The 17,169-nt window shown below is 43.9% G+C and overlaps 23 non-coding genes across 23 annotated transcripts; 19 read left to right on the plus strand and 4 right to left on the minus strand.

Moving 5' to 3' along the window:
• Positions 1 to 769: 769 nt before the first annotated feature.
• On the plus strand, positions 770 to 884 carry LOC120934055. Its single transcript, XR_005748212.1, has one exon. It is a non-coding gene; the product is annotated as a U5 spliceosomal RNA (small nuclear RNA).
• Positions 885 to 1,309: 425 nt separating this feature from the next.
• LOC120934084 lies at positions 1,310 to 1,424 on the plus strand. Its single transcript, XR_005748239.1, has one exon. It is a non-coding gene; the product is annotated as a U5 spliceosomal RNA (small nuclear RNA).
• A 706-nt stretch (positions 1,425 to 2,130) lies between these two features.
• Positions 2,131 to 2,245, plus strand: LOC120934117. Its single transcript, XR_005748271.1, has one exon. It is a non-coding gene; the product is annotated as a U5 spliceosomal RNA (small nuclear RNA).
• A 428-nt stretch (positions 2,246 to 2,673) lies between these two features.
• LOC120934018 lies at positions 2,674 to 2,788 on the plus strand. Its single transcript, XR_005748178.1, has one exon. It is a non-coding gene; the product is annotated as a U5 spliceosomal RNA (small nuclear RNA).
• A 428-nt stretch (positions 2,789 to 3,216) lies between these two features.
• On the plus strand, positions 3,217 to 3,331 carry LOC120934079. The gene has a single exon (XR_005748235.1). It is a non-coding gene; the product is annotated as a U5 spliceosomal RNA (small nuclear RNA).
• A 425-nt stretch (positions 3,332 to 3,756) lies between these two features.
• Positions 3,757 to 3,871, plus strand: LOC120934028. The gene has a single exon (XR_005748186.1). It is a non-coding gene; the product is annotated as a U5 spliceosomal RNA (small nuclear RNA).
• A 704-nt stretch (positions 3,872 to 4,575) lies between these two features.
• LOC120934052 lies at positions 4,576 to 4,690 on the plus strand. Its single transcript, XR_005748209.1, has one exon. It is a non-coding gene; the product is annotated as a U5 spliceosomal RNA (small nuclear RNA).
• A 425-nt stretch (positions 4,691 to 5,115) lies between these two features.
• On the plus strand, positions 5,116 to 5,230 carry LOC120934019. Its single transcript, XR_005748179.1, has one exon. It is a non-coding gene; the product is annotated as a U5 spliceosomal RNA (small nuclear RNA).
• A 428-nt stretch (positions 5,231 to 5,658) lies between these two features.
• Positions 5,659 to 5,773, plus strand: LOC120934081. Its single transcript, XR_005748236.1, has one exon. It is a non-coding gene; the product is annotated as a U5 spliceosomal RNA (small nuclear RNA).
• Positions 5,774 to 6,198: 425 nt separating this feature from the next.
• LOC120934027 lies at positions 6,199 to 6,313 on the plus strand. Its single transcript, XR_005748185.1, has one exon. It is a non-coding gene; the product is annotated as a U5 spliceosomal RNA (small nuclear RNA).
• A 704-nt stretch (positions 6,314 to 7,017) lies between these two features.
• LOC120934053 lies at positions 7,018 to 7,132 on the plus strand. The gene has a single exon (XR_005748210.1). It is a non-coding gene; the product is annotated as a U5 spliceosomal RNA (small nuclear RNA).
• A 425-nt stretch (positions 7,133 to 7,557) lies between these two features.
• On the plus strand, positions 7,558 to 7,672 carry LOC120934075. The gene has a single exon (XR_005748231.1). It is a non-coding gene; the product is annotated as a U5 spliceosomal RNA (small nuclear RNA).
• Positions 7,673 to 8,101: 429 nt separating this feature from the next.
• On the plus strand, positions 8,102 to 8,212 carry LOC120934037. The gene has a single exon (XR_005748194.1). It is a non-coding gene; the product is annotated as a U5 spliceosomal RNA (small nuclear RNA).
• A 409-nt stretch (positions 8,213 to 8,621) lies between these two features.
• On the plus strand, positions 8,622 to 8,736 carry LOC120934082. Its single transcript, XR_005748237.1, has one exon. It is a non-coding gene; the product is annotated as a U5 spliceosomal RNA (small nuclear RNA).
• A 425-nt stretch (positions 8,737 to 9,161) lies between these two features.
• On the plus strand, positions 9,162 to 9,276 carry LOC120934029. Its single transcript, XR_005748187.1, has one exon. It is a non-coding gene; the product is annotated as a U5 spliceosomal RNA (small nuclear RNA).
• A 704-nt stretch (positions 9,277 to 9,980) lies between these two features.
• Positions 9,981 to 10,095, plus strand: LOC120934050. The gene has a single exon (XR_005748207.1). It is a non-coding gene; the product is annotated as a U5 spliceosomal RNA (small nuclear RNA).
• Positions 10,096 to 10,520: 425 nt separating this feature from the next.
• LOC120934076 lies at positions 10,521 to 10,635 on the plus strand. Its single transcript, XR_005748232.1, has one exon. It is a non-coding gene; the product is annotated as a U5 spliceosomal RNA (small nuclear RNA).
• An 843-nt stretch (positions 10,636 to 11,478) lies between these two features.
• On the plus strand, positions 11,479 to 11,593 carry LOC120934047. Its single transcript, XR_005748204.1, has one exon. It is a non-coding gene; the product is annotated as a U5 spliceosomal RNA (small nuclear RNA).
• A 565-nt stretch (positions 11,594 to 12,158) lies between these two features.
• On the minus strand, positions 12,159 to 12,273 carry LOC120934035. Its single transcript, XR_005748192.1, has one exon. It is a non-coding gene; the product is annotated as a U5 spliceosomal RNA (small nuclear RNA).
• Positions 12,274 to 12,698: 425 nt separating this feature from the next.
• LOC120934094 lies at positions 12,699 to 12,813 on the minus strand. Its single transcript, XR_005748249.1, has one exon. It is a non-coding gene; the product is annotated as a U5 spliceosomal RNA (small nuclear RNA).
• Positions 12,814 to 13,516: 703 nt separating this feature from the next.
• LOC120934020 lies at positions 13,517 to 13,631 on the minus strand. Its single transcript, XR_005748180.1, has one exon. It is a non-coding gene; the product is annotated as a U5 spliceosomal RNA (small nuclear RNA).
• A 428-nt stretch (positions 13,632 to 14,059) lies between these two features.
• LOC120934040 lies at positions 14,060 to 14,174 on the minus strand. The gene has a single exon (XR_005748197.1). It is a non-coding gene; the product is annotated as a U5 spliceosomal RNA (small nuclear RNA).
• Positions 14,175 to 15,685: 1,511 nt separating this feature from the next.
• On the plus strand, positions 15,686 to 15,800 carry LOC120934077. Its single transcript, XR_005748233.1, has one exon. It is a non-coding gene; the product is annotated as a U5 spliceosomal RNA (small nuclear RNA).
• Positions 15,801 to 17,169: the final 1,369 nt, after the last annotated feature.

Raw genomic sequence — 17,169 nt, forward strand, 5'->3', positions numbered from 1 at the left:
ATTTCTGTGGAGGGGAACAACCATGAGTTTTGGTGAATTTTTTGATGCCTGGCTAATGCCGGGCCTCCTTGGTGAAAAATAGCTTGAGATCCTTTGATTTGGAAAGGCAAGCAGACAGCTTTAATGTTGTTCGTGGTGGTGGTGGTAAACGAGGCCTTGAAAACTATTTGATAGTCTTGATCCACCTATGCATATATTAGCCCCCAATTCCATGGCCGTGTGTCTTATATTGTTCTGATGAAGCTGATTGTTACTCATGCCTGCTGATTCCTGCCCCCATGCAGCTGCACAGATATGCAAATTAGGGTGTCATGGAGTCACCATGAGTCGAACAGCATCTGTGTTCTGCCAGGCCGTGCGTCTGATATTGTTCTGATGAAGCTGATTGTTACGCGTCCCTGCTGATTCCTGCCCCGATGCAGCTGCACAGACATGCAAATTAGAGTGTCTTGGAGTCACCATGAGTTGAACAGCATCTGTATTCTGCTGGGCCGTGCGTCTTATATTGTTCTGATGAAGCCGATTGGTACGCATGCCTGCTGATTCCCGCCCCCATGCAGCTGCACAGACATGCAAATTAGGGTGTCTTGGAGTCACCATGAGTTGAACAGCATCTGTGTTCTGCCGGGCCGTGCTTCTTATATTGTTCGGATGAAGCCGATTGTTACGTGTGCCTGCTGATTCCTGTCCCCATGCAACTGCTCAGACATGCAAATTAGGGTGTCTTGGAGTCACCATAAGTTGAACAGCATCTGTGTTTTGCTGGGTTATACTCTGGTTTCTCTTTAGAATTATTAAATCTTTTGCATTTTATTAAAGATTGCTGTGCAGGGGAATAACCATGAGATTTGATGAATTTTTTGATGCCTGGTTAATGCTGGGCCTCCTTGGTGAAAAATAGCTTGAGATCATTTGATTTGGAAAGGCAAGCAGACGGCTTTAATGTTGTTGTTGTTGGTGGTAAATGCGGCATTGAAAACTATTTGATAGTCTTGATCCACCTATGCATATATTTGCCGCCAATTCATTGGCCATGCGTCTTATATTTTTCTGACGAAACCGATTGTTACGCATGCCTTCTGATTCCCGCCCCCATGCAGCTGCACAGACATGCAAATTAGGGTGTCTTGGAGTCACCATGAGTTGAACAGCATCTATGTTCTGCCGGGCCGTGCGTCTTATATTGTTCTGATGAAGCTGATTGTTACGTGTGTCTGCTGATTTCTGACCCCATGCAGCAGCACAGAAATGCAAGTTAGGCTTTCTTGGAGTCACCATAAGTTGAACAGCATCTGTGTTTTGCTGGGTTATACTCTGGTTTCTCTTTAGATGTACTAAATCTTTTGCATTTTATTAAAGATTTTTGTGAAGGGGAATAACCATGAGATTTGGTGATTTTTTTGATGCCTGGCTAATGCTGGGCCTCCATGGTGAAAAATAGCTTGAGATCATTTGATTTGGAAAGGCAAGCAGACGGTTTTAATGTTGTTGTTGTTGGTGGTGGTAAACGCGGCATTGAAAACTATTTGATAGTCTTAATCCACCTATGCATATATTTGCCGCCAATTCATTGGCTGTGTGTCTTATATTGTTCTGATGAAGCTGATTGTTACGCATGCCTGCTGATTCCCGCCCCCATGCAGCTGCACAGATATGCAAATTAGGGTGTCATGGAGTCACCATGAGTTGAACATCATCTGTGTTCTGCCGGGCCGTGCGTTTGATATTGTTCTGATGAAGCTGATTGTTACGCGTCCCTGCTGATTCCCGCCCCCATGCAGCTGCACAGACATGCAAATTAGGGTGTCTTGGAGTCACCATGAGTTGAACAGCATCTGTATTCTGCTGGGCCGTGCGTCTTATATTGTTCTGATGAAGCCGATTGGTACGCATGCCTGCTGATTCCCGCCCCCATGCAGCTGCACAGACATGCAAATTAGGGTGTCTTGGAGTCACCATGAGTTGAACAGCATCTGTGTTCTGCCGGGCCGTGCTTCTTTTTTATTGTTCGGATGAAGCCGATTGTTACGTGTGCCTGCTGATTCCTGCCCCCATGCAACTGCTCAGACATGCAAATTAGGGTGTCGTGGAGTCATCATAAGTTGAACAGCATCTGTGTTTTGCTGGGTTATACTTTGGTTTCTCTTTAGAATTATTAAATATTTTGCATTTTATTAAAGATTTTTGTGGAGGGGAATAACCATGAGATTTGATGAATTTTTTGATGCCTGCCTAACGCTGGGCCTCCTTGGTGAAAAATAGCTTGAGATCATTTGATTTGGAAAGGCAAGCAGACGGCTTTAATGTTGTTGTTGTTGGTGGTGGTAAATGCGGCATTGAAAACTATTTGCTAGTCTTGATCCACCTATGCATATATTTGCCGCCAATTCATTGGCCATGCGTCCTTTATTTTTCTGACGAAACCGATTGTTACGCATGCCTGCTGATTCCCGCCCCCATGCAGCTGCACAGATATGCAAATTAGGGTGTCATGGAGTCACCACGAGTTGAACAGCATCTATGTTCTGCCGGGCCGTGCGTCTTATATTGTTCTGACGAAGCTGATTGTTACGTGTGTCTGCTGATTTCCGACCCCATGCAGCAGCACAGAAATGCAAGTTAGGCTTTCTTGGAGTCACCATAAGTTGAACAGCATCTGTGTTTTGCCGGGTTATACTCTGGTTTCTCTTTAGAATGATTAAATCTTTTGCATTTTATTAAAGATTTCTGTGGAGGGGAACAACCATGAGTTTTGGTGAATTTTTTGATGCCTGGCTAATGCCGGGCCTCCTTGGTGAAAAATAGCTTGAGATCTTTTGATTTGGAAAGGCAAGCAGACGGCTTTAATGTTGTTGTTGTTGGTTGCGGTAAATGCGGCATTGAAAACTATTTGATAGTCTTGATCCACCTATGCATATATTTGCCGCCAATTCATTGGCCATGCGTCTTATATTTTTCTGACGAAACCGATTGTTACGCATGCCTTCTGATTCCCGCCCCCATGCAGCTGCACAGACATGCAAATTAGGGTGTCTTGGAGTCACCATGAGTTGAACAGCATCTATGTTCTGCCGGGCCGTGCGTCTTATATTGTTCCGATGAAGCTGATTGTTACGTGTGTCTGCTGATTTCCGACCCCATGCAGCAGCACAGAAATGCAAGTTAGGCTTTCTTGGAGTCACCATAAGTTGAACAGCATCTGTGTTTTGCTGGGTTATACTCTGGTTTCTCTTTAGAATTACTAAATCTTTTGCATTTTTTTAAAGATTGCTGTGGAGGGGAATAACCATGAGATTTGATGAATTTTTTGATGCCTGGCTAATGCTGGGCCTCCTTGGTGAAAAATAGCTTGAGATCATTTGATTTGGAAAGGCAAGCAGACGGCTTTAATGTTGTTGTTGTTGGTGGTAAATGCGGCATTGAAAACTATTTGATAGTCTTGATCCACCTATGCATATATTTGCCGCCAATTCATTGGCCATGCGTCTTATATTTTTCTGATGAAACCGATTGTTACGCATGCCTTCTGATACCCGCCCCCATGCAGCTGCACAGACATGCAAATTAGGGTGTCTTGGAGTCACCATGAGTTGAACAGCATCTATGTTCTGCCGGGCCGTGCGTCTGATATTGTTCTGATGAAGCTGATTGTTACGTGTGTCTGCTGATTTCTGACCCCATGCAGCAGCACAGAAATGCAAATTAGGCTTTCTTGGAGTCACCATAAGTTGAACAGCATCTGTGTTTTGCCGGGTTATACTCTGGTTTCTTTTTAGAATGATTAAATCTTTTGCATTTTATTAAAGATTTCTGTGGAGGGGAACAACCATGAGTTTTGGTGAATTTTTTGATGCCTGGCTAATGCCGGGCCTCCTTGGTGAAAAATAGCTTGAGATCTTTTGATTTGGAAAGGCAAGCAGACAGCTTTAATGTTGTTCGTGGTGGTGGTGGTAAACGAGGCCTTGAAAACTATTTGATAGTCTTGATCCACCTATGCATATATTAGCCCCCAATTCCATGGCCGTGTGTCTTATATTGTTCTGATGAAGCTGATTGTTACTCATGCCTGCTGATTCCTGCCCCCATGCAGCTGCACAGATATGCAAATTAGGGTGTCATGGAGTCACCATGAGTCGAACAGCATCTGTGTTCTGCCAGGCCGTGCGTCTGATATTGTTCTGATGAAGCTGATTGTTATGCGTCCCTGCTGATTCCTGCCCCGATGCAGCTGCACAGACATGCAAATTAGAGTGTCTTGGAGTCACCATGAGTTGAACAGCATCTGTATTCTGCTGGGCCGTGCGTCTTATATTGTTCTGATGAAGCCGATTGGTACGCATGCCTGCTGATTTCCGCCCCCATGCAGCTGCACAGACATGCAAATTAGGGTGTCTTGGAGTCACCATGAGTTGAACAGCATCTGTGTTCTGCCGGGCCGTGCTTCTTATATTGTTCGGATGAAGCCGATTGTTACGTGTGCCTGCTGATTCCTGTCCCCATGCAACTGCTCAGACATGCAAATTAGGGTGTCTTGGAGTCACCATAAGTTGAACAGCATCTGTGTTTTGCTGGGTTATACTCTGGTTTCTCTTTAGAATTATTAAATCTTTTGCATTTTAATAAAGATTGCTGTGGAGGGGAATAACCATGAGATTTGATGAATTTTTTGATGCCTGGCTAATGCTGGGCCTCCTTGGTGAAAAATAGCTTGAGATCATTTGATTTGGAAAGGCAAGCAGACGGCTTTAATGTTGTTGTTGTTGGTGGTAAATGCGGCATTGAAAACTATTTGATAGTCTTGATCCACCTATGCATATATTTGCCGCCAATTCATTGGCCATGCGTCTTATATTTTTCTGACGAAACCGATTGTTACGCATGCCTTCTGATTCCCGCCCCCATGCAGCTGCACAGACATGCAAATTAGGGTGTCTTGGAGTCACCATTAGTTGAACAGCATCTATGTTCTGCCGGGCCGTGCGTCTTATATTGTTCTGATGAAGCTGATTGTTACGTGTGTCTGCTGATTTCTGACCCCATGCAGCAGCACAGAAATGCAAGTTAGGCTTTCTTGGAGTCACCATAAGTTGAACAGCATCTGTGTTTTGCCGGGTTATACTCTGGTTTCTCTTTAGAATGATTAAATCTTTTGCATTTTATTAAAGATTTCTGTGGAGGGGAACAACCATGAGTTTTGGTGAATTTTTTGATGCCTGGCTAATGCCGGGCCTCCTTGGTGAAAAATAGCTTGAGATCTTTTGATTTGGAAAGGCAAGCAGACGGCTTTAATGTTGTTGTTGTTGGTTGCGGTAAATGCGGCATTGAAAACTATTTGATAGTCTTGATCCACCTATGCATATATTTGCCGCCAATTCATTGGCCATGCGTCTTATATTTTTCTGACGAAACCGATTTTTACGCATGCCTTCTGATTCCCGCCCCCATGCAGCTGCACAGACATGCAAATTAGGGTGTCTTGGAGTCACCATGAGTTGAACAGCATCTATGTTCTGCCGGGCCGTGCGTCTTATATTGTTCCGATGAAGCTGATTGTTACGTGTGTCTGCTGATTTCTGACCCCATGCAGCAGCACAGAAATACAAGTTAGGCTTTCTTGGAGTCACCATAAGTTGAACAGCATCTGTGTTTTGCTGGGTTATACTCTGGTTTCTCTTTAGAATTACTAAATCTTTTGCATTTTTTTAAAGATTGCTGTGGAGGGGAATAACCATGAGATTTGATGAATTTTTTGATGCCTGGCTAATGCTGGGCCTCCTTGGTGAAAAATAGCTTGAGATCATTTGATTTGGAAAGGCAAGCAGACGGCTTTAATGTTGTTGTTGTTGGTGGTAAATGCGGCATTGAAAACTATTTGATAGTCTTGATCCACCTATGCATATATTTGCCGCCAATTCATTGGCCATGCGTCTTATATTTTTCTGATGAAACCGATTGTTACGCATGCCTTCTGATACCCGCCCCCATGCAGCTGCACAGACATGCAAATTAGGGTGTCTTGGAGTCACCATGAGTTGAACAGCATCTATGTTCTGCCGGGCCGTGCGTCTGATATTGTTCTGATGAAGCTGATTGTTACGTGTGTCTGCTGATTTCTGACCCCATGCAGCAGCACAGAAATGCAAATTAGGCTTTCTTGGAGTCACCATAAGTTGAACAGCATCTGTGTTTTGCCGGGTTATACTCTGGTTTCTTTTTAGAATGATTAAATCTTTTGCATTTTATTAAAGATTTCTGTGAAGGGGAACAACCATGAGTTTTGGTGAATTTTTTGATGCCTGGCTAATGCCGGGCCTCCTTGGTGAAAAATAGCTTGAGATCTTTTGATTTGGAAAGGCAAGCAGACAGCTTTAATGTTGTTCGTGGTGGTGGTGGTAAACGAGGCCTTGAAAACTATTTGATAGTCTTGATCCACCTATGCATATATTAGCCCCCAATTCCATGGCCGTGTGTCTTATATTGTTCTGATGAAGCTGATTGTTACTCATGCCTGCTGATTCCTGCCCCCATGCAGCTGCACAGATATGCAAATTAGGGTGTCATGGAGTCACCATGAGTCGAACAGCATCTGTGTTCTGCCAGGCCGTGCGTCTGATATTGTTCTGATGAAGCTGATTGTTATGCGTCCCTGCTGATTCCTGCCCCGATGCAGCTGCACAGACATGCAAATTAGAGTGTCTTGGAGTCACCATGAGTTGAACAGCATCTGTATTCTGCTGGGCCGTGCGTCTTATATTGTTCTGATGAAGCCGATTGGTACGCATGCCTGCTGATTTCCGCCCCCATGCAGCTGCACAGACATGCAAATTAGGGTGTCTTGGAGTCACCATGAGTTGAACAGCATCTGTGTTCTGCCGGGCCGTGCTTCTTATATTGTTCGGATGAAGCCGATTGTTACGTGTGCCTGCTGATTCCTGTCCCCATGCAACTGCTCAGACATGCAAATTAGGGTGTCTTGGAGTCACCATAAGTTGAACAGCATCTGTGTTTTGCTGGGTTATACTCTGGTTTCTCTTTAGAATTATTAAATCTTTTGCATTTTAATAAAGATTGCTGTGGAGGGGAATAACCATGAGATTTGATGAATTTTTTGATGCCTGGCTAATGCTGGGCCTCCTTGGTGAAAAATAGCTTGAGATCATTTGATTTGGAAAGGCAAGCAGACGGCTTTAATGTTGTTGTTGTTGGTGGTAAATGCGGCATTGAAAACTATTTGATAGTCTTGATCCACCTATGCATATATTTGCCGCCAATTCATTGGCCATGCGTCTTATATTTTTCTGACGAAACCGATTGTTACGCATGCCTTCTGATTCCCGCCCCCATGCAGCTGCACAGACATGCAAATTAGGGTGTCTTGGAGTCACCATTAGTTGAACAGCATCTATGTTCTGCCGGGCCGTGCGTCTTATATTGTTCTGATGAAGCTGATTGTTACGTGTGTCTGCTGATTTCTGACCCCATGCAGCAGCACAGAAATGCAAGTTAGGCTTTCTTGGAGTCACCATAAGTTGAACAGCATCTGTGTTTTGCTGGGTTATACTCTGGTTTCTCTTTAGATGTACTAAATCTTTTGCATTTTATTAAAGATTTATGTGGAGGGGAATAACCATGAGATTTGGTGAATTTTTTGATGCCTGGCTAATGCTGGGCCTCCTTGGTGAAAAATAGCTTGAGATCATTTGATTAGGAAAGGCAAGCAGACGGTTTTAATGTTGTTGTTGTTGGTGGTGGTAAACGCGGGAATTGAAAACTATTTGATAGTCTTGATCCACCTATGCATATATTTGCCGCCAATTCATTGGCTGTGTGTCTTATATTGTTCTGATGAAGCTGATTGTTACGCATGCCTGCTGATTCCCGCCCCCATGCAGCTGCACAGATATGCAAATTAGGGTGTCATGGAGTCACCATGAGTTGAACATCATCTGTTTTCTGCCGGGCCGTGCGTTTTATATTGTTCTGACGAAGCTGATTGTTACGTGTGTCTGCTGATTTCCGACCCCATGCAGCAGCACAGAAATGCAAGTTAGGCTTTCTTGGAGTCACCATAAGTTGAACAGCATCTGTGTTTTGCCGGGTTATACTCTGGTTTCTCTTTAGAATGATTAAATCTTTTGCATTTTATTAAAGATTTCTGTGGAGGGGAACAACCATGAGTTTTGGTGAATTTTTTGATGCCTTTTTGATAGCTTGAGATCTTTTGATTTGGAAAGGCAAGCAGACGGCTTTAATGTTGTTGTTGTTGGTTGCGGTAAATGCGGCATTGAAAACTATTTGATAGTCTTGATCCACCTATGCATATATTTGCCGCCAATTCATTGGCCATGCGTCTTATATTTTTCTGACGAAACCGATTTTTACGCATGCCTTCTGATTCCCGCCCCCATGCAGCTGCACAGACATGCAAATTAGGGTGTCTTGGAGTCACCATGAGTTGAACAGCATCTATGTTCTGCCGGGCCGTGCGTCTTATATTGTTCCGATGAAGCTGATTGTTACGTGTGTCTGCTGATTTCTGACCCCATGCAGCAGCACAGAAATACAAGTTAGGCTTTCTTGGAGTCACCATAAGTTGAACAGCATCTGTGTTTTGCTGGGTTATACTCTGGTTTCTCTTTAGAATTACTAAATCTTTTGCATTTTTTTAAAGATTGCTGTGGAGGGGAATAACCATGAGATTTGATGAATTTTTTGATGCCTGGCTAATGCTGGGCCTCCTTGGTGAAAAATAGCTTGAGATCATTTGATTTGGAAAGGCAAGCAGACGGCTTTAATGTTGTTGTTGTTGGTGGTAAATGCGGCATTGAAAACTATTTGATAGTCTTGATCCACCTATGCATATATTTGCCGCCAATTCATTGGCCATGCGTCTTATATTTTTCTGATGAAACCGATTGTTACGCATGCCTTCTGATACCCGCCCCCATGCAGCTGCACAGACATGCAAATTAGGGTGTCTTGGAGTCACCATGAGTTGAACAGCATCTATGTTCTGCCGGGCCGTGCGTCTTATATTGTTCTGATGAAGCTGATTGTTACGTGTGTCTGCTGATTTCTGACCCCATGCAGCAGCACAGAAATGCAAATTAGGCTTTCTTGGAGTCACCATAAGTTGAACAGCATCTGTGTTTTGCCGGGTTATACTCTGGTTTCTTTTTAGAATGATTAAATCTTTTGCATTTTATTAAAGATTTCTGTGGAGGGGAACAACCATGAGTTTTGGTGAATTTTTTGATGCCTGGCTAATGCCGGGCCTCCTTGGTGAAAAATAGCTTGAGATCTTTTGATTTGGAAAGGCAAGCAGACAGCTTTAATGTTGTTCGTGGTGGTGGTGGTAAACGAGGCCTTGAAAACTATTTGATAGTCTTGATCCACCTATGCATATATTAGCCCCCAATTCCATGGCCGTGTGTCTTATATTGTTCTGATGAAGCTGATTGTTACTCATGCCTGCTGATTCCTGCCCCCATGCAGCTGCACAGATATGCAAATTAGGGTGTCATGGAGTCACCATGAGTCGAACAGCATCTGTGTTCTGCCAGGCCGTGCGTCTGATATTGTTCTGATGAAGCTGATTGTTATGCGTCCCTGCTGATTCCTGCCCCGATGCAGCTGCACAGACATGCAAATTAGAGTGTCTTGGAGTCACCATGAGTTGAACAGCATCTGTATTCTGCTGGGCCGTGCGTCTTATATTGTTCTGATGAAGCCGATTGGTACGCATGCCTGCTGATTTCCGCCCCCATGCAGCTGCACAGACATGCAAATTAGGGTGTCTTGGAGTCACCATGAGTTGAACAGCATCTGTGTTCTGCCGGGCCGTGCTTCTTATATTGTTCGGATGAAGCCGATTGTTACGTGTGCCTGCTGATTCCTGTCCCCATGCAACTGCTCAGACATGCAAATTAGGGTGTCTTGGAGTCACCATAAGTTGAACAGCATCTGTGTTTTGCTGGGTTATACTCTGGTTTCTCTTTAGAATTATTAAATCTTTTGCATTTTAATAAAGATTGCTGTGGAGGGGAATAACCATGAGATTTGATTAATTTTTTGATGCCTGGCTAATGCTGGGCCTCCTTGGTGAAAAATAGCTTGAGATCATTTGATTTGGAAAGGCAAGCAGACGGCTTTAATGTTGTTGTTGTTGGTGGTAAATGCGGCATTGAAAACTATTTGATAGTCTTGATCCACCTATGCATATATTTGCCGCCAATTCATTGGCCATGCGTCTTATATTTTTCTGACGAAACCGATTGTTACGCATGCCTTCTGATTCCCGCCCCCATGCAGCTGCACAGACATGCAAATTAGGGTGTCTTGGAGTCACCATTAGTTGAACAGCATCTATGTTCTGCCGGGCCGTGCGTCTTATATTGTTCTGATGAAGCTGATTGTTACGTGTGTCTGCTGATTTCTGACCCCATGCAGCAGCACAGAAATGCAAGTTAGGCTTTCTTGGAGTCACCATAAGTTGAACAGCATCTGTGTTTTGCTGGGTTATACTCTGGTTTCTCTTTAGATGTACTAAATCTTTTGCATTTTATTAAAGATTTATGTGGAGGGGAATAACCATGAGATTTGGTGAATTTTTTGATGCCTGGCTAATGCTGGGCCTCCTTGGTGAAAAATAGCTTGAGATCATTTGATTAGGAAAGGCAAGCAGACGGTTTTAATGTTGTTGTTGTTGGTGGTGGTAAACGCGGGAATTGAAAACTATTTGATAGTCTTGATCCACCTATGCATATATTTGCCGCCAATTCATTGGCTGTGTGTCTTATATTGTTCTGATGAAGCTGATTGTTACGCATGCCTGCTGATTCCCGCCCCCATGCAGCTGCACAGATATGCAAATTAGGGTGTCATGGAGTCACCATGAGTTGAACATCATCTGTTTTCTGCCGGGCCGTGCGTTTTATATTGTTCTGATGAAGCTGATTGTTACGCGTCCCTGCTGATTCCCGCCCCCATGCAGCTGCACAGACATGCAAATTAGGGTGTCTTGGAGTCACCATGAGTTGAACAGCATCTGTATTCTGCTGGGCCGTGCGTCTTATATTGTTCTGATGAAGCCGATTGGTACGCATGCCTGCTGATTCCCGCCCCCATGCAGCTGCACAGACATGCAAATTAGAGTGTCTTGGAGTCACCATGAGTTGAACAGCATCTGTATTCTGCTGGGCCGTGCGTCTTATATTGTTCTGATGAAGCCGATTGGTACGCATGCCTGCTGATTCCCGCCCCCATGCAGCTGCACAGACATGGAAATTAGGGTGTCTTGGAGTCACCATGAGTTGAACAGCATCTGTGTTCTGCCGGGCCGTGCTTCTTATATTGTTCGGATGAAGCCGATTGTTACGTGTGCCTGCTGATTCCTGCCCCCATGCAACTGCTCAGACATGCAAATTAGGGTGTCTTGGAGTCACCATAAGTTGAACAGCATCTGTGTTTTGCTGGGTTGTACTCTGGTTTCTATTTAGAATTACTAAATCTTTTGCATTTTATTAAAGATTTCTGTGGAGGGGAACAACCATGAGTTTTAGTGAATTTTTTGATGCATGGCTAATGCTGGGCCTCCTTGGTGAAAAATAGCTTGAGATCCTTTGATTTGGAAAGGCAAGCAGACGGCTTTAATGTTGTTGTTGTTGGTGGTGGTAAACGAGGCCTTGAAAACTATTTGATAGTCTTGATCCACCTATGCATATATTAGCCCCCAATTCCATGGCCGTGTGTCTTATATTGTTCTGATGAAGCTGATTGTTACGCATGCCTGCTGATTCCCGCCCCCATGCAGCTGCACAGATATGCAAATTAGGGTGTCATGGAGTCACCATGAGTTGAACAGCATCTGTGTTCTGCCGGGCCGTGCGTCTGATATTGTTCTGATGAAGCTGATTGTTACGCGTCCCTGCTGATTCCCGCCCCCATGCAGCTGCACAGATATGCAAATTAGGGTGTCTTGGAGTCACCATGAGTTGAACAGCATCTGTATTCTGCTGGGCCGTGCGTCTTATATTGTACTGGATCAAGACTATCAAATAGTTTTTAATGCCGCATTTACCACCACCAACAACAACAACATTAAAGCCGTCTGCTTGCCTTTCCAAATCAAAGGATCTCAAGCTATTTTTCACCAAGGAGGCCCGGCATTAGCCAGGCATCAAAAAATTCACCAAAACTCATGGTTGTTCCCCTCCACAGAAATCTTTAATATAATGCAAAAGATTTAATCATTCTAAAGAGAAACCAGAGTATAACCCGGCAAAACACAGATGCTGTTCAACTTATGGTGACTCCAAGAAAGCCTAACTTGCATTTCTGTGCTGCTGCATGGGGTCGGAAATCAGCAGACACACGTAACAATCAGCTTCATCAGAACAATATAAGACGCACGGCCCGGCAGAACATAGATGCTGTTCAACTCATGGTGACTCCAAGACACCCTAATTTGCATGTCTGTGCAGCTGCATGGGGGCGGGAATCAGAAGGCATGCTTAACAATCGGTTTCGTCAGAAAAATATAAGACGCATGGCCAATGAATTGGCAGCAAAAATATGCATAGGAGGATCAAGACTATCAAATAGTTTTCAATGCCGCATTTACCACCAACAACAACAACATTAAAGCCGTATGCTTGCCTTTCCAAATCAAATGATCTCAAGCTATTTTTCACCAAGGAGGCCCAGCATTAGCCAGGCATCAAAAAATTCATCAAATCTCATGGTTATTCCCCTCCACAGCAATCTTTAATAAAATGCAAAATATTTAATAATTCTAAAGAGAAACCAGAGTATAACCCAGCAAAACACAGATGCTGTTCAACTTATGGTGACTCCAAGACACCCTAATTTGCATGTCTGAGCAGTTTCATGGGGACAGGAATCAGCAGGCACACGTAACAATCGGCTTCATCCGAACAATATAAGAAGCACGGCCCGGCAGAACACAGATGCTGTTCAACTCATGGTGACTCCAAGACACCCTAATTTGCATGTCTGTGCAGCTGCATGGGGGCGGGAATCAGCAGGCATGCGTACCAATCGGCTTCATCAGAACAATATAAGACGCACGGCCCAGCAGAATACAGATGCTGTTCAACTCATGGTGACTCCAAGACACCCTAATTTGCATGTCTGTGCAGCTGCATCGGGGCAGGAATCAGCAGGGACGCGGAACAATCAGCTTCTTCAGAACAATATCAGACGCACGGCCCGGCAGAACACAGATGCTGTTCAACTCATGGTGACTCCATGACACCTAATTTGCATATCTGTGCAGCTGCATGGGGGCGGGAATCAGCAGGCATACGTAACAATCAGCTTCATCAGAACAATATAAGACACACGGCCATGGAATTGGGGGCTAATATATGCATAGGCGGATCAAGACTATCAAATAGTTTTCAAAGCCTCGTTTACCACCACCACCAACAACAACATTAAAGCCGTCTGCTTGCCTTTCCAAATCAAAGGATCTCAAGCTATTTTTCACCAAGGAGGCCCGGCATTAGCCAGGCATAAAAAAATTCACCAAAACTCATGGTTGTTCCCCTCCACAGAAATCTTTAATAAAATGCAAAAGATTTAATCATTCTAAAGAGAAACCAGAGTATAACCCGGCAAAACACAGATGCTGTTCAACTTATGGTGACTCCAAGAAAGCCTAACTTGCATTTCTGTGCTGCTGCATGGGGTCGGAAATCAGCAGACACACGTAACAATCAGCTTCATCAGAACAATATAAGACGCACGGCCCGGCAGAACATAGATGCTGTTTAACTCATGGTGACTCCAACACACCCTAATTTGCATGTCTGTGCAGCTGCATGGGGGCGGGAATCAGAAGGCATGCGTAACAATCGGTTTCGTCAGAAAAATATAAGACGCATGGCCAATGAATTGGCGGCAAATATATGCATAGGTGGATCAAGACTATCAAATAGTTTTCAATGCCGCATTTACCACCACCAACATCAACAACATTAAAGCCGTCTGCTTGCCTTTCCAAATCAAAGGATCTCAAGCTATTTTTCACCAGGGAGGCCCGGCATTAGCCAGGCATCAAAACATTCACCAAAACTCATGGTTGTTCCCCTCCACAGAAATCTTTAATAAAATGCAAAAGATTTAGTAATTCTAAATAGAAACCAGAGTATAACCCAGCAAAACACAGATGCTGTTCAACTTATGGTGACTCCAAGACACCCTAATTTGCATGTCTGAGCAGTTGCATGGGGGCAGGAATCAGCAGGCACACGTAACAATCGACTTCATCCAACCAATATAAGAAGCACGACCCGGCAGAACACAGATGCTGTTCAACTCATGGTGACTCCAAGACACCCTAATTTGCATGTCTGTGCAGCTGCATGGGGGCGGGAATCAGCAGGCATGCGCACCAATCGGCTTCATCAGAACAATATAAGACGCACGGCCCAGCCTGAATACAGATGCTGTTAAACTCATGGTGACTCCAAGACACCCTAATTTGCATGTCTGTGCAGCTGCATCGGGGCAGGAATCAGCAGGGACGCGTAACAATCAGCTTCATCAGAACAATATAAGACGCACGGCCCGGCAGAACATAGATGCTGTTCAACTCATGGTGACTCCAAGACACCCTAATTTGCATGTCTGTGCAGCTGCATGGGGGCGGGAATCAGAAGGCATGCGTAACAATCGGTTTCGTCAGAAAAATATAAGACGCATGGCCAATGAATTGGCGGCAAATATATGCATAGGTGGATCAAGACTATCAAATAGTTTTCAATGCCGCAATTACCACCACCAACAACAACAACATTAAAGCCGTCTGCTTGCCTTTCCAAATCAAATGATCTCAAGCTATTTTTCACCAAGGAGGCCCAGCATTAGCCAGGCATGGGGGCAGGAATCAGCTGGCACACGTAACAATCGGCTTCATCCGAACAATATAAGAAGCACGGCCCGGCAGAACACAGATGCTGTTCAACTCATGGTGACTCCAAGACACCCTAATTTGCATGTCTGTGCAGCTGCATGGGGGCGGGAATCAGCAGGCATGCGTACCAATCGGCTTCATCAGAACAATATAAGACGCACGGCCCAGCAGAATACAGATGCTGTTCAACTCATGGTGACTCCAAGACACCCTAATTTGCATGTCTGTGCAGCTGCATGGGGGCGGGAATCAGCAGGGACGCGTAACAATCAGCTTAATCAGAACAATGAATGTTTTGATGCCTGGCTAATGCCGGGCCTCCTTGGTGAAAAATAGCTTGAGATCCTTTGATTTGGAAAGGCAAGCAGACGGCTTTAATGTTGTTGTTGTTGGTGGTGGTAAATGCGGCATTGAAAACTATTTGATAGTCTTGATCCACCTATGCATATATTTGCCGCCAATTCATTGGCCATGCGTCTTATATTTTTCTGACGAAACCGATTGTTACGCATGCCTTCTGATTCCCGCCCCCATGCAGCTGCACAGACATGCAAATTAGGGTGTCTTGGAGTCACCATGAGTTGAACAGCATCTGTGTTCTGCCGGGCCGTTCTTCTTATATTGTTCGGATGAAGCCAATTGTTACGTGTGCCTGCTGATTCCTGCCCCCATGCAACTGCTTAGACATGCAAATTAGGGTGTCTTGAAGTCACCATAAGTTGAACAGCATCTGTGTTTTGCTGGGTTATACTCTGGTTTCTCTTTAGAATTACTAAATCTTTTGTATTTTATTAAAGATTTCTGTGGAGGGGAATAACCATGAAATTTGGTGAATTTTTTGATGCCTGGCTAATGCCGGGCCTCCTTGGTGAAAAATAGCTTGAGATCATTTGATTTGGAAGCGCTCAAGCCAGGCATCTAAACCAGAACCAGAGTATAACAAACCAATGTCCTAAACGAGGTTTCCGGCAGAACACAGATGCTGTTTTACTCATGGTGACTAAAATTAAAGGAAGCTCGGTATTAGCCAGGCACCAGAACCAGAGTATAATAAACCAACGTCCTAAACAAGGCCCCCGGCACAAACACAGATGGTGACTCCAACACACCCTAATTTGCATGTCTGTGCGGCTGCATGGGGGCGGGAATCAGCAGGCACGTGTAACAATCAGCTTCATCAGAACAATATAAGGTGCACGGCCATGGAATTGGGGGCAAATATATGCGTAGGTGGATCAAGACCATCAAATCTTTTCCAAGGCCGCGTTTACCACCAACAACAACATTAACACCGTCTGCGTGCCTTTACAAATCAAATGAACTCAAGCTATTTTTCACCATATTAAAGGAAGCCCAGCATTAGCCAGGCATCAAAACCGGAACCAGAGTATACCAAACCAACATCCTAAACGAGGTCCCCAGGGCCTGGATGGCAACCCCCCCCTGTTTTTATATATATTTTTTTATTTATTTTTATTAAAGGGCTAGGGGTCCCCAGGGCCCCGGATGGCTACCCCCTTTTATATATATATATATATATATATATATATATATATATATATATATATATATATATTTTTTTTATTATTATTATTATTTATATGTTTTATACATTTTTTTATTGTATTTTTTTGTAAGGGGCCCAGAGGTCCCCAGGGCAACCCCCAATTCGTTGCACCCCCCAGTTCTCTGCTCCTGGGGGTGCCTGAAGCTGTGTAAGGGGCCCCATAATTCCTGATGGCCCTGCTCATAGCCAATAGTCTTCAGCTTTCCCAGCATTGACTACAAAATCAGCAGCTGCTTCTCATTGTGTTCAACATTTTACATTTTCCGTTTAAAATTATAGTAATTATTATTATTATCTTGTATTCGTTGAATTACAACAGTAAGGCAACCAAAAAGTATTTGAAATATATTACAATAAATTGCTCATCTTTCTTTCCTTCATGAATATCCATTGGCGGTTAAATCAGATCTTTTTTGAGTTAGGCTGTCATAGTGAATGTGAATACAGTCTAACCAACGAGCCCTCTGTCTCTATCTAATCTCTGGGGAGAATTGATATCTGGAGATTAAAACATTTCAAGACTAGAAAATGGAGATGGGATGGCAATTATGTATTTATGTATATCTACATTTATCTAATATCTGGGCTATGAAAGTAATTGGCCGTACTGTATGCATGTATGTGTCGTGATCTATATTCTTACTGGAATTACAAATGTCATCAA

This window comes from Rana temporaria, chromosome 3 (genome assembly GCF_905171775.1).
Source record: "Rana temporaria chromosome 3, aRanTem1.1, whole genome shotgun sequence".
NCBI lineage: Eukaryota > Metazoa > Chordata > Amphibia > Anura > Ranidae > Rana > Rana temporaria.